Below are 15,324 nucleotides of genomic sequence, written 5' to 3'. Positions count from 1 at the left end.
TTATGAGGTTGGAGCTGTACATTTAATTTGAAATACTCACCATTCTTCCTTCTCACATACATAACTGTTGTGTCGTTAACTGTGGCATAGTTCCTTTATTTGAAAAGAATTACAACTGAAGTACTTGGCATAAAGTTAAATGCTTAACTAAGAACACTTTGGCCTTATGTCAGATGACATGTATTTGACTTAATTGTCATTTCATAGCATCAGCTAAGTCACTAAGTGTCTTTAAATGAGCCATAGTTGGCAGTCTCTCTATGAATGAATTAAATGCAGCAATGTACTGGATTTAAATGACTAAAAGTTGACTAATTATAATCAAGAAACTTAATGGTGCTTTATTTAAAGTTACCTTAAACACCACTGCTTATAATGAATACTTCTAATACCAGCATTTTTGATATGATGGCTAAACTACTTGCTACCAGTTTTGATGATTATCCTAACTACACAAGAATTAAATAAATATAAATAAAATATATGCATTGAAGAAATATAAATCACAAGTAATCTCCATGGTATCTCCAAAGTCTCAAAACAACCCACTAAAGTGTAGTGGGTCCAAAAACAAAACAGTGTAAGAAACTTCTCTGTGTGTATGATTTTCAGTGCATATATTTCTAGTTAATCACTGTATATTAATCAGATCAGACAATAGTAGTAGAAGTAGCGAACGTAAACTTGTCCTAAGTCAAAACAAAACAAAAAGTAATAATAGAAAATATATAATTGTACAGCATTACTAAGTATTCAAAAGTAATCCAAGCAAGGCAGGCAGTCTAAAGGATTTTCGACTGGAAACAGACTGTCTGCCTTGCTTGGATTACTTTTGAATACTTAGTAATGCTATTTGTTTTGTTTTGACTTAGGATGAGTTTACGTTCGCTACTTCTACTACTATTGTCTGATCTGATTAATATACAGTGATTAACTAGGAATATATGCACTGAAAATCTTCCACACAGAGAAGAAATATAAATCAAATCTAAGCTAGAAATGTTATAAATAGAGAGTTGTTGTTGTCTTTCGGCTTTTCCCGGTTAGGGATCACCACAGTGGAACTCCGGTCCGCTAATGATTGGCAGTAGATTTTCACGAATGACAAGGTGCCAGCTCGATGTTCAACCTTCAATGAAGGCACGCCCATTTACGCATGTCTTTCGAACGCCCACCCAACCATGGGGAGGACATGCAGACTCCACACAAAAGGCACTCCCCGCACTCCAGCCGAGAATCGAATGGGAGAACCTCTTGCTGTGAGGCAACAACGCTACCGCTGCACCACCGCGGATTTAAATAGAGAGTAAATATAGTAATTAGAACTCAGGCAAATGTTATGCATCTTCAGTAATTAATAGCCTAGAATTTTAATAAAACTCAATTGTCTAATTTAGTCAAAATCTCTTTTAACAGGGTAATACAGGAAGATTTATCTATCTTGCACACATGAGTTCATGCTTCATGAATTCAACACCGTGACTTATTGCTCTTCTCTGTTCTTACTACATCTGGACTCTATTACCAAACTTGTATTTCTGTACCTAGCCTTCCACGCCCTTTTTTTGTCTTCTTTTTCTCTTGTGTTTTTACACCGCTTTTATCTTTATCTTTATTCTCCAGTTTGTTGCACCCAGTTAGCTCTCCTTACTGACCTGTGAAAATCCTGCTTTGTTAGCTTTGATCTGCTCAGCCATGCTTCACTCTTCACCCTGCCCCCATTCCAACCCACCTCCCATACTATTACTTTTATTCTCAGTTAGCCACTTCTCCCACCCTTTCTTTGACATTTCCTGTAATCACACCCTCCTTCTCCAGGGCAAACACCTTTGAATATCTGTGAATGTATAACATTATCTTATATACCGTCCCAACTTCCCAGATTCCTTCACTCTACCTTCCCAGAATAAACATTCTCTTAATCCTAGTCTTCCCAGATCCTCTACACACTACTTCAAACCATCATTATCGATTTCATAACACGTCTTGCCACTTAAGTTATATTCCTTCACTGTTTCACCGTCTTACTTGTACTGCAACTGGTTTTATATGTTCCATATCTTAACTGTAAACATTATTTGTCTCTCTCTTTTCTTCCATACACTACTACTCTATCTTTGTTCCTTTAAATCCAACATCCAACTCCCTTACAGATTTAACTTGCAGTAACAGTCTCCAAAAAGCTGTTCTTACTCATCACAAGAAACTATTACAATTTCTAATTTACTTATCCAGAAGACAATTCCTTATGCAAACTCACTTACTTAAAAACTCTGTAGCTACTATAAGAGGATTCAAAGGCCTTTTTCCCAAACAGTATTATCCTAGCTCATAAATTAATGCTCCTGAGACATTAATCTAAACCCAGGTCCAGCAATAACTACGAAAATAACTACTATACTAAATAACCAACCCTGTGCTACTTCACAAACTAATATAAACCATAAATACATACAAATAAGCCATATTAACCCACACAGCATCAACAATAAGGGAACAATATCTCTACATACATTCAGGACAATTGCAACCTAATCTTCAACAACAGAATAGGATGTAGAAATGGAAGTGAAGTGATGGTTATCTTCAGGAAAAACAGAGTCCATATAACTTACAAAAACCCAAAAAGCAACCACACTAGCATATAAAGAGTTGGAGGATTTGATCCAGGAGGTAAAGATGGCAAGGGTCAAGAGGGATAAGTTGATCCTTCCAGTAGAAGGAGGTGCTTCAGGATTACCTGATTCTAAGGTGGATTTCAGAGCTATACAGTTAGGGATCCTATACATAGCACAAGCTGAAAGCTATAATTCACCATGGAAAGAGATGATGATAACACAGGGAAAGCTCTAAAAACAAGGAGAGACTGGGATTTCGGTTGCACTTCCTTAAAAAGAAGAAGAACCATATATAATATAATATATTTATAAAATGGCAAAGTGTTTTAGGAACTGAACCAAAATGGAGATGGACAAATGAGATTATAAGTGATACATACTGTTTGCAACTGAAAATATGTCAATATAACCATAGGTTTTCATCTATATAAATATATGCTTGCCAATTTCATAACTGATAATTTAATAAAAATATTTCTTCATTAAAAAAAGGCTGTGATCAATAGTTTCAGAAGCTCTACTTAGGTCAACAAATATACCTGCTCTTATAAGGCCTTTATTAATACTTCTGGATATATTATCAATGGCTGACAGTAGGACAGTAATGGTGCTAAAGGAATTCCTGAAGCCATGATGATCACAAATTAGGCCATTGCTGTTAATGTTTGAAGTGTTGTTTGTACAATATTTTGTTAAGGGACACAGATTAGATATGGGTCTGTAGTGTTTCAGCTGAGATGGTGATTTGACTTTTTTCTAGTGATATGAAGTTAGCAAGCTTGAAGGTGGGTGGGACTGTATTGGTTGTAAGTGGTAAATTTTATATATAAATATAGATAGATAGATAGATAGATAGATAGATATAGATATAGATATGTATGCATTTGTGTGGGTGTGTGTGTGTGTGAGAGAGAGTGAGAGGCCTGGCAATATGTTTTGCAGCAAGTTTCAGAAAGGTAGGATAATGTTTGGTACATTTGGATCTAGAGGTGTTTGGATAAGAGCTTTAGTTTCCTTGACTGATATAGCAAAGAAGTGGAAGGTAGTTGCATAGGTAGCAAGAGGGTAATCCAGTACATGTTCCTCAGAAATATTTGGCTGAAAGTTGTTGCAAGAGAGAAACAAAGACAGAGAGAATATGTTAGTTATGTCATTTATAGTGGAGAGAAGGAAATTACTATAGTCATTAGCATATTTAGCAAGGTCATTTTGTTGATGAATTGTCAGTCAGGAGGGAGTGTACTATAATTTGTCCTGTGAGTTTTTTTTTTTATTGTTTTCCAAAATAGTTTTGGGTGTTTAGAGACAGCAGTTTGCCTTTGTCTTGGGTATAATGCTTTGACATTATTAGTTGCTAACCTTGTTGATTTTCTCTTTGGAAATTTTGTTGTAGGATGTTTTAGGGGTACTGCTTCCACTTTTTCTAGACTGAGTCTCTTTGTTTCATTTTTGTTTTATATCATTATTAAGCTAGGGGCTTGTCTGAGCTTTGAGCTTCTGGTTGGAAGGAAGAGGGTTTTCTGTATCTGACAAAGAATATTAATAAATAATGGTAGGACAAGTGTAGGATCTTGCAGGGCATAAAACTGAGAGTCAGAAGCAGGGATATAAACAGTAACAACTGGGATACTTTGGTGACCTGTTATTGCAAAATGGACCTCTTATTGCAAAACTCAGTTAAGGCTTGTGTCATCCAGTCTGATTGCTTTTTTTTTCAACAGAAAACATAATTGGAGGGAAAGTGCTCAGAAACTGCTCTGCTCAACTGTCAACAATACTTGCAGACATTTTCAACATATGTCTGAGCCAGGCCCAAGTACCAAGGTGCTTTAAGAATACTATTATAATAGCCCTACCAAAGAAATCACAGCCAAATAGCCTAAATGACTACTGTCCAGTTGCTCTAACCTCAACGGTGCTGAAATGCTTTGAGTGTCTGATGAAGGACCACTTATCTGCAAACCTACCAGCATCACCAGATCCACTTCAATTTGCCTACAGGGCCAGCCATTCTACAACAAATGCCATCTCATTTGCTCTTCATGCATCCTTGGTACATCTTGACAACAAAAACCTGTTATGTAAGGATTCTATTCATCGATTTTAGCTCCACCTTTAATATGGTCATCCCTGAACACCTGATTGAGAATATTGTCCAGCTGGGCATCAACAGTAAGCACTGGAGTCCCTTAGGGATGGGTCCTGAGCCCTCTGCTGTTTACCTTGCTAACTCATGATTGCATCGCCAGACATAATTTGAACAAGATCGTCAACCTGATTCAGACGCTTGCCCAGCTGGGCATCAACACCTGCTTATGCAACTGGATCCTGGATTTCTCATTGAAAGACCCCAAAAAGTATGTGTGGGCAACAACACCTCAAGGAGCTTAACACTAAAATCGCCAGACATAATTCAAACAAGATCATCAAGTTCACAGATGACACCACAGGAGTGGAGACGAGACTGCCTACAGAGATGAGGTGAGGTGAACCACTTCATTAACCTTTGTGATATTAATAACTTGGCCCTAAACATGAATAAAACCAAGGAGTTAGTAATGGACTTCAGAAATAATCAGGACTCACATCACCCACTCAGAATTAAAGGGGAAAGAGTGGAAAGCGTGAGTAGCACCAAATTTCTGGGTGTGTATATTTCTGAGGACTTAGCCTGGTCAACAAATACTAACCACATTGTTTAGAAAGCATATCAATACCTGAACTTCTTGCAGAAGCTGAAGAAAGCTAGTCTCTCTTCCTCTGCACTCAAAACTGTATGTAGGGATACCACTGAAAGCACCTTGACTAATAATCTCGCAGTCTGGTTCAGGAACTGCAAAGCCTCGGACCAAAAGGTCCTACAGAAGGTGGTGAAGGCAGTGGAGAAGATCACTGGATCCCCACTTTCAGCTCTGCAGGCACAATATATTGGCAGAGCCAGAACAATAATGAGACCATACACACCCTGCACATGGACTGTTCTCCTGCTTATCTTACCGTAGTATGTGTTGTAAGTCCTCCAGGTTTAGTAGGAGCTTCTTACCACATGCTATCAGACTGGTGAACTCTACAACATATCAATAGTTGTTAACCAGAATAATCAGTAGTACAGGCATCTTCTTGTCCAGTACCTACATCAAACTGCTTTAAAAGTGCAATCAATAGTAACTGAACATTCCGTACAATATACTTGTGCTATTCAGTATATTCTGTATACTCTGTGCAATGATTGCTTTTCCACATGTGCAATATTTGATGAAGGCTGCTACCAGTGTTATAGAGGTATCTCAGATCTTGTCAGCCTGATTTAGTATATGTATATGTTTCAAGACTGTTATATGTCCTTGTTAATCTCTGTAGTTGTATGTGATATATGCACTTGGAACCGAAGCAATGTAATTTTGTTTAACTCATACGGTGTGGGTCTGAATGAAAATAAAGTTTACTTTGACTTTATTAATGAAAATAAAGTTTATTTTGACATTGACTTTATTAAATTATCACTTATGACATAGGCAATCATATATTTATATAAATGAAAACAGACCATAATGACATATTTTTGTTGCAAACACTGTACATCACTTATAATCTGTCCAGTCATTGTTAGTCAAACATTACATAGCTCATTCAAATCCTACCTTCTTTTAAACCTCATTCCTCCTCCAGAATGTTATTCTGCATGTATTGTTTTCTGATTTTTTCCATCTAATTTGCTCCGATCGTTTTCAAAAGATCCTATTTTCATTACGTTTATCTCTGTTACTATATTCACTATTTCTAGAACAGTTGGTTTGGGCTATGATTTCCATTTTCTAGTAATTGTTTTTTTTTTTTTTGGCAGCCACCATAAATAGACTCAGCAAGGCCTTACTATGCCTAGGCAATTCTAATTCTGTATCATAGCTCAAAAAATCATTTCCTTAGTCATACCAATTTCCTCTCCCATTATTTCTGACAGAGTAGTCTGGAGGGAATTTTTAAAAGTCTGCCATCTCATTACACTCCCAAAAAATGTGTTTCCACTTTCCTCCCTATCACACCTCCAACATTTGCTAGGCACCTGAGGACAAATTCTTTGGAGCCTACTTAGGGTATAAAAATACATATGTAAACACTTCCAAGTAAAGATCCTAAATTGTACAGACTTTGTTGCATATTTGGGACTCATACGTACATACATCCTGCCTTTGTTTCTTTGTGTACTGTTTATCCAGGCTCTCTACCCAATTCTTTCTATCCTCCTCTGTCTGATTCTTATAGTTCTCATGCAATATTTTATATGCTCTGTGATGATGTGAGGTACTGTCAGCTATGTCAGGAGAAGTAGGACAGTGGATGTGTAACATATGCAGGCATAGCTAGCTGGAGATTTATAGAGAATTATATGTTATTTGCATATCAAACTGATTTGTACAGGTGCTTGTGTTGAAAATGTATTTGTAAAGTTGCTTGTGTTAAAAATGTACCAACAGTGGGTCTTGCTGGACAGAAAAGAAATACACCTGTATGTCAGACTGTACTTTAACTATTGAAATGAATATATTGAAACAGAGGAAACTGGAAGAGAAGAGGTTAATCTCAGTCTAGCTAACTTTGAAAAATTGTCTGAAATTAAATTACCTAGTTTAGGTCATAAAGATTGCATCTTGCAGTTCTGAATGCATCCAGAGACAAAATGTCTGTGAAAACTAGTACTAGGAATCATACTGTATTGTCCTTGGGGTGACCTAATTGCTACCCTGGAAGGGTGGAAGTTTTTGAAATGGTTTAATAGCTTCCAGACGCTATAACACATTTTAACAAAATGCTATGTGTGTGTATTATAACACATAGTGGTAGATTCTGGTTCAATTGCTAGTAAAGTGGGTAGTGTATGAACCGAAGTCAGATGACCAGATGTATGTGATGTCATTCTGTAATCCAGCACTGAAATAATGTTTTAATGTTAGATGAGACAGAAGTCTCAGGGCAGTCTGTTTTTGAAACCTGACAAAGAAGGATCACTCAACCACTTCATCTTGCCAGCAAGTGGGAATAACAGAATGCCAATGGTAAGTTGTCTGGAGATAGCAGGGGCAACAGACTATCAGTGAAGTGTATATCCTATTTTAATTGTTGGAAAACAGGCCACTGTTAAGAGAGACACAGCCTCTGACATAACCATTTTGAAGCCTGCAGTGGTTAAAGATGAGCAGTACTTGCTTGGGCAGTCCACTGCAGTCAGAGCTTTAGGACGGACCCCATTCTAAATGCCTTTGGCCAGGGTTCACCTTGACTGGGAGGGTGGAAAAGCAAGCAACCTTCTGTTCATGCAGTTACATGCAGTCAGGATTGGAGACAGAGATGTGTGGCTGGTAGCCTGTGGGAGACCCAGATAGACCCCCACACCTGAAGCCAGCATTGGTGAGGTGGCTATTTCAGGGAGGGAGCTACACTTTAGCAGTGAGCCTGAAGATGAGCCACAGCTGCTGGTAGGTACTGATGTTCCCTTGGACAGAGTGACTGCAAGGGCAGATGTGAGTAGTAGTACCCCAGGCTGACAGTGAGGCACCGCTGTCACAGGATACCAGACTTCCTGTAGAAGGGGAGCTGGGAAGGGTCACAAAGATAGAGTTGAGACAGGCTCAGCTCTCAGACCTTACACTAAGAGGCTTGAGGGAGGTAGTTAGCGAGGTACCTGATTCTCAAGGAAAAGGGGAGTCTGTATACTAAAACACAGGGTTACTGTATAGAGAGTGGACCCCTGAGGGAGTGTTGAGGGTGATGTAATACAGCAGTTGGTAGTGCCTGGAGTCTACCATCTGGCACTTCTAGCCAGAGCCCATGACATTCCTTTTGCAGATCATATGGGCATAAAGCATACCAAGAGACGTATTATGCAGAATTTTTATTGGCCTGGGATTTCCAAGGGATGTAACAGGTTATTGCAGGACATGTGAGCAGTGCCAAAAGTAGGCAAGGCAGGAGACAACGTCAAAGCTCCTTTGATGCCTTTGCCTGTAATTGAGGAGCCATTTCAGAGGATAGCCAATGATACTGTGGGGCTTCTGAGTACCCCATGTTCTACAGGGAGGACGTATATCCTGTTGGTAGTAGATTATGCTACTAGATACCCTGAGGCAGTGGCTCAGTCCTCCATTAAAGCAGAGAAGATAGCAAATACTTTGTTAAAATTTTCAGTAGGCTAAGTTTCCCCAGAGAAATACTGACTGGCAGAGGTGCCAATTTCATGTCAGACCTGCTGGCTTGTCTGTGGGAGCGCTATGAGGTGAAGCACCTAAAGACCACCCCCTACCACCCCAGACTAATGGTCTTGTGGAGAGGTTAAACTCTACACTAATGACCATGCTACAGGTATTTGCAGACCAGTTTAAGACAGAGGGGGCAAATATTTGCCCCATCTGCTATTTGCATACAGAGAGGTACCCCAGGAATCCACCGTTTTTTTACCCTTTGAGTTGCTATATGGGCATAGAGTGAGGGAGTCTTTAGATTTGATTCATGATGAGTGGGAGGGTGAGTGTGAATCCCACACGGAGTCTGTAGTGACATATGTCCTAAACCTCAAGACAAGGTTTAAGGAGCTCATTGGCTTAGCCAAGAGAACCTGACAGGAGCCCAACAGCAGAAAAAGGTCTGGTATGACAGGAATGCTCAAACCTAGAAGTATGCTTTGTGGCAACAGGTTATGGTTCTCATTCCTGTCAGACACAATAAGTTGCAGGCAGCTTGGGAGGACCCTTTGAAGTCTTAAGGAAGGTCAGTGATGTTAACTACATGGTAGACCTGCTAGGCAGGAGACAGGGGCACAAACTATACCATGTTAATATGATGAAGCCTTACCATGATGGGGAGGTCCTGATAATGAGTATTTGCAGTGGATAGCAGGAGGAGTCTGAGGGGGATCTGATAAGTGATCTCCTCAGTGAGGCTCAGACTGACACCTCAATGGAAGTAGTAGTATTGTCCCAGCAGCTATCCCCTACTCAGTTTTGAGAAATCCAAGCAGTGTTACAGGAGTTTGGGGGCATGTTCATTGGGAAACCTGGGTGTACCCCCCTGGTGCAGCACCATGTAGATACAAGACCTCAAAGGCCTGCCAAGAAGGCCTCTTACAGGGTGCCTGAGCAAGTCAGACAGACTCTGAGGGAGATACAGGAATTGTTGGAACTGGGGATAATCCTGGAATCCAGCAGTCCATGGGCATCTCCAGTGGTGGTCATACCAAAGAAAGATGGTCGCACCAGGTTCTGTGTGGACTACAGAAAACTAGTCACACAGAATCAGATGCTTACCCTATGCCTTGGACAGAAGAAGCCTTAGACCAGCTGGGTGGAGCTAACTATCTGACCACTATTGATCTGACCAAGGGATACTGGCAGTTGCCCTTGACTCTCACCACTAGACAGAGAGAGAGAGAGATCAGCCTTTGTGACACCTTTCCAATTATACGAGTTTACGAAGATGCCCTTTGGGATGAAAACACCCCAGCAACCTTCCAGAATCTGGTAGATCATATCCTAGCAGGAACAAGAGGTTATGCCCTTGCTTACCTGGATGATATTGCCATGTACAGCCATTCCTGACATGAGCACCTTCAACATGTCAGGGAGGTCCTGGGCAGACTGCAAAGGACAGGGTTGACCATTAAGCCAAGTAAGTGTTAGGTGGGAATGCCAGAGGTCTCCTACCTGGGACATAGAGTGGGGAGAGGTAAGATCAATCCAGAACCTTACAAAGTGGAAGCTATTCAGATGTGGCCTGCCCCTGTTACCAAAAAGCAGGTGAGCGCATTCTTGGGGACAGTGGGGTACTAGAGAAAGTTTGTTCCCAATTATAGTACAATAGCTGCTCTCCTCACAGATCTGATGAGGAAAACAGGCCAGATAAGGTAATCTGGATCCAGCCTGCTAGCAGATATTCCAAAAGGTTAAAGAGGCTTTGGTAGGACCACCTGTGTTAGCCAGTTCAGACTACAGCAAAGAATTTGTTGTGCAGGTGGACGCTTCCAACCATGGGGCGGGGGCCATACTCAGCCAGGTTTCCTCAGAGGGAGAAGAGCTCCCAGTTGCATATCTCAGCCATAGACTCCAACCTAGGGAGGAATGTTATGAAACAGTAGAAAAAGAATGTCTAGCCATAGTCTGGGCACTGCAGAAACTTCAACCCTATCTGTATGGAAGGAAATTCACTGTAGTTGCAGACCACGATCACTTAATGTGGCTACATCAAGCCAGCCAGGAAAATGCCAAGTTATTAAGGTGGAGCCTAGGGTTGCAGGCATATGATATGACAGTGTGGTACTCCAGTGGGGTCAGCAATGCCAATGCAGATGGGCTCTCAAGACAGGATATGAGATAATGTGTTCCCAGACAGGCTCATGTCTTTCAAGCTATGTTTCTCAAGGGTCACTTTATTTATTTTATTTTACATTTGTTGACCAGGCTAGTCTAGCTGGATATATGTCCATTTTTAGTAGAGGCCCGGGGAGAAAAGCTCCACTAGTTGTAACAAGTATCATCATAAAATGGCATTAAAAGGTTACATTAGAAACATAAGTAGTTATAACAAGTTAAACAGATAATATAAATTGAACATAAGGTTTTTTTTGTTTTTTTTTTTGTGCAGTGAAAGTTAACAAGGGAAAGGGTGAAGGAAAAAATGAGGTTAGTCTGGATTAGTGCAGGAGCAAAGCCAATGTTTATTGAGATAAATTTTCAGTTGTCTTTTAAAAAGTAGGAAAGAGGTCAAAGATGTGATATCAGAGGGTAGTTTATTCCATATTTTTCCAACAGAGTTGGAGAATAGACAGTTGCCTGCATAATTGTTGGGTTTGGTAATATTAATCTGAAGTTTATTTGAAGAACGTAGTTGTTTCAGGTTATTGTATGGTGAAATAAGGCTAGAAAGTATTGGTGTGTTGGCTGGCTGATATAGAATCTTATAAGCTATTAAGAGCTGTTGAAGTACAAGTTGGTTAGGAAGTTCAATCCAGCCTAGTTCTTTTAAGTTCAAGCAGTGATGAGTTTGAAAAGGAGATCCTACTGCGAATCGGGCTATATTATAATAGGATGTTGCTAGTTTTTTAATGTTGTTTTTGGAAAGATTAGTGTAAATAGGGAAAGCATAGAGAAGAATAGAGATTAGGTGAGATCTAGCTATGGTGGACCTTGCTGTAGGTGTTAGGAAAGGTTTGATTCTGTAAAGGGATCTTATTTTTTTATTAACTAATTTTATTGTGTTGTTGATGTGAGAGTCAAAGTTGAGGTTATTATCAATAGTTATTCCTAATAGTTTTGTGGTCAAGTCAGGAGAAATGAGAGTACTGTCAGAGGAGGTAAGAGTGAAATATGGTGGAGTAGATTTACGAGTAGGTGAAAAAAGTAACAGTTTGGTTTTCTTGGGGTTAAGGAGTAGACAGCGGTGAGAGAACCAATGTTCTACAACGTTAAAAGCTTTTTGAGTAAGAGACTAGAGTTCTGTTTGAGAGGTAGCAGTACAGATTATAGCAGAGTTGTCTGCGTATTGTATGCAGGTAGTATATGGGATAGCAGATTGTAGGTCGTTAATAAAGATTGAAAATAGAAGAGGGCCTAGGATAGAGCCTTGAGGTACACCTAAAGAGATAGGTAGAAGATTTGAAAGTGAATTTTTCCAGAGTACTGCCTGCTGACGATTTTCTAGGTAAGATGCAAACCAGGATAAGGCAAGATGGTCGAGAGCAAGAGATTTTAGTATGTGTAGAAGTTTATGATTCACCATATCAAAAGCTTTGGATAGGTCGATGAAGACTGAGGATGATAGATAGTTGTTGTTACGGTTAGTGTTGATGGAGTTAGTAAAGGAGAGTAAAGCAGTAGTGGTACTGTGTGAAGGTCTGAAACCATGCTGACAGTTAGAAAGTAGGTTGTTATTGAGAAGGTGATTAAGTATTTGTTTGTGAATACATTTTTCCATGATTTTAGCGATTGGTGAGAGGAGTGCTATTGGTCGAAAATTAGAAAGATCATTGGACTTTCCCCCTTTATGTAGTGGGATGATATGAGATATCTTCCAGATAGAGGGGAAAATTCCTTCCTTTATAGATCTATTAATCAGGATGGAAATAGGGTAGGCTAAGACTTTGGCTCCTACCTGCAGGAATTCTGCAGGCAGTTTGTCTGCAGAGGGAGTGGTAGGTTTTAACTTTTGGAGCAGTGATGAAATAAAGGAAGTAGAAACAGGTTGTAAGTGGAGGGTAGGAGGTGGATTTGATGTAGGTGGAAGTAGGTTAGAGGTATCAGGAGATAGATGACTAGCAAGAGTTTGGATAGTATTTGTGAAGAACGAATTGAAGTCATTCGCTATTTGTGTAGGGTTCTCTGGGTTAGAGTCCTGGGGGTTAGGTGTAATAGAATGACCAGGAGATAGAAGATTATTAATACTGGCCAGAATTTTTTAGGTTCCTTATTGGTGGTTTGTTGCAACTGAAGGTAATAGTTCTTTTTGTCTGTCAGGATAGCTCTTTTTGTGCTGTTTCTAAGCTCTCTAAAGTTTTGGCGATCAGTTAGATTTTTAGTGTTACGCCATTTTGCCCAAGATTTGTTTCTAAGAATGATTCTATGCCTAGTATTATTAGTTAGCCAGGGTGCTACTTTTGTTTTGGTTCTGATGGTACGACTTGGAGCATGTTGGTACAGAATAGATAAGAATGTGGAGTTGAAGTAATCTACTGCTTCATTAAGGGGGAGATATTTTAGTGGGGGCCAGTTACATTGTTTTAGTTCAGCTTGATAATGTTCAGAGTTAAAATGCTTTTTTGTTCGTAGTGTTCTATAAGTGGCAGGTAAAGTTAGATTGGTTTTGTGTCTAATGACATAAGTTAATGAATGGTCACTTAGATCATCTGGAAGGGTACCAGACTGGTAGGTTTGTTGGGGGTATTAATCAGAATCCAGTCTAAGATGGATTCTTGGTTGTTGGATTTATTAGTTCTGGTAGAACAGTTAATGAGTTGTGTGAAGCCATATAGGTTTATGTGGGAGGTGGGGTTTATACTATTGCAGGAATTCCAATCAATATTAAAGTCACCTAGGACTAGTGTTTCTTGGGGGAGGTTGTTCGACAGCAAGCTAAGGATACATTCTAGAGTGTTAGTGTTATTTCCTGGGGGGAGATATATACAAATGATATTAATAGCTTTACTAAGGTTGATTTGAAATTTGGAGCTGATTACTTCTGCATTATTGTCTAGAGGAAGATTCAGATTTATTATACTAATTTGAAGTTGTGCTTTGTAAAGAATTGCTACGCCTCCTCCCTTTTTGGTTTTGCAGTCCAGTATAAAGATATTATACCCGGGAGGGGTAATTTCATTATCCTTAATGGTAGGTTTTAGCCATGTTTCTGATAAACATAGGATATCAAAATGGTGAACATCTAAAAGGGCATGGAGTTGAGAAACTTTGTTACAAATGCCTCGTACATTAAGATGAGCTATTGTGAGAGAATTGGTATAAGTGATAGATGATATAGAAGAAGCTTTGTCATGTTTTTTGAAGCTATTGGTATTTGTGCAATGTGGGCCAGGGTTAGGGTGAATATCCCCATCCAACAGTGATTGGAGGAGTTTGAAATATTGGAGCTGGAACTGTTTATGTAAGTTGTAAATTAATTTTTTTATTTTTTTGTTTGCTTAGCTTAAAGTGAGCAAGTCTGTGGTATCTGGCAAATAGGTAGTTAGGTTTGGTAGTCAGATTTAAGGTGGCTGGAGTGAAAGGTGAGGTAGGTGTAGAGGTGTGTTTAGAAGGAAACACAAGAGTAGAGAGGAGTGGGTGTTCGTAGGAGGTTAGGAGATAAGTAGTTACAAGAGGAGGTAAAAGTGATAAGCAGATAACTATTCGAAGGTATAGAGGGAGGAATAATGTACACATTTTGTAGGTTAGGGAGGTGAGAGAGATGAAGAAAAGTAGATAGAAGTAGAGAAGAGAAATAGTATTATGACTTTAAGTGGTAGAGGGGAGGATAGATTTGAGAAAGGTGGGTGTGGTATGAGGTGGGAGGGGTTGGGTATGCAAATGAAGAGATTATGTCTGATTGGTTGGGGGGGTGTTTACCAGTGGTATAAGTGTAGGACTACTGGGGGCGGGTGGAAATTGGGGGCAGGGTAGGCAAGGGAGCCCGCAGGATTTTTTGCAGGGGGGTGCAAACCCAGAGCCCCACCCACATATCTCACCCCGCCCCCTGCCAACACAGCCCCGCCCAAGTCCACCCACCCCAAGCCCCGCCCACACAGCCATTCCAGTGTCCCATTACTTTGCTATTTCTCCCCATTTACTGTAGACACTGTTCAAATCTGTGTGCATACTGTGTTATGCTTTAGTTCTACAATGATTACAGGCAGTTGGATTTAAATTTACAACTTTTATTTCAAACATTATAGCCCAAACACTGAGACATTTACTAAACCTAAACAAAGCAATAGTCTTACAATGAAAACAGACTTGGCATTAAAGCTTCTCTACTTTTGAAACTCACATTCAATGAAGCGGCATTGAAACCCACATTCAAATAAAATGTATCTGGCCAGTGGCAGGTTATTTACCTTTGAACTGTTTAAGCAATAGGCTCCTTGCACACCGTTAGGGCCATGCAAAAGTTACTTGATTTACCTGATTGTATTAATTATAATATATAATTGAATTATATCCCCTGTATTATACAG

This window comes from Protopterus annectens, chromosome 3.part1 (genome assembly GCF_019279795.1).
Source record: "Protopterus annectens isolate FY-2018-M chromosome 3.part1, PAN1.0, whole genome shotgun sequence".
In the NCBI taxonomy this organism is placed as follows: Eukaryota; Metazoa; Chordata; order Ceratodontiformes; family Protopteridae; genus Protopterus; species Protopterus annectens.
This window is presented reverse-complemented; position numbering follows the sequence as displayed.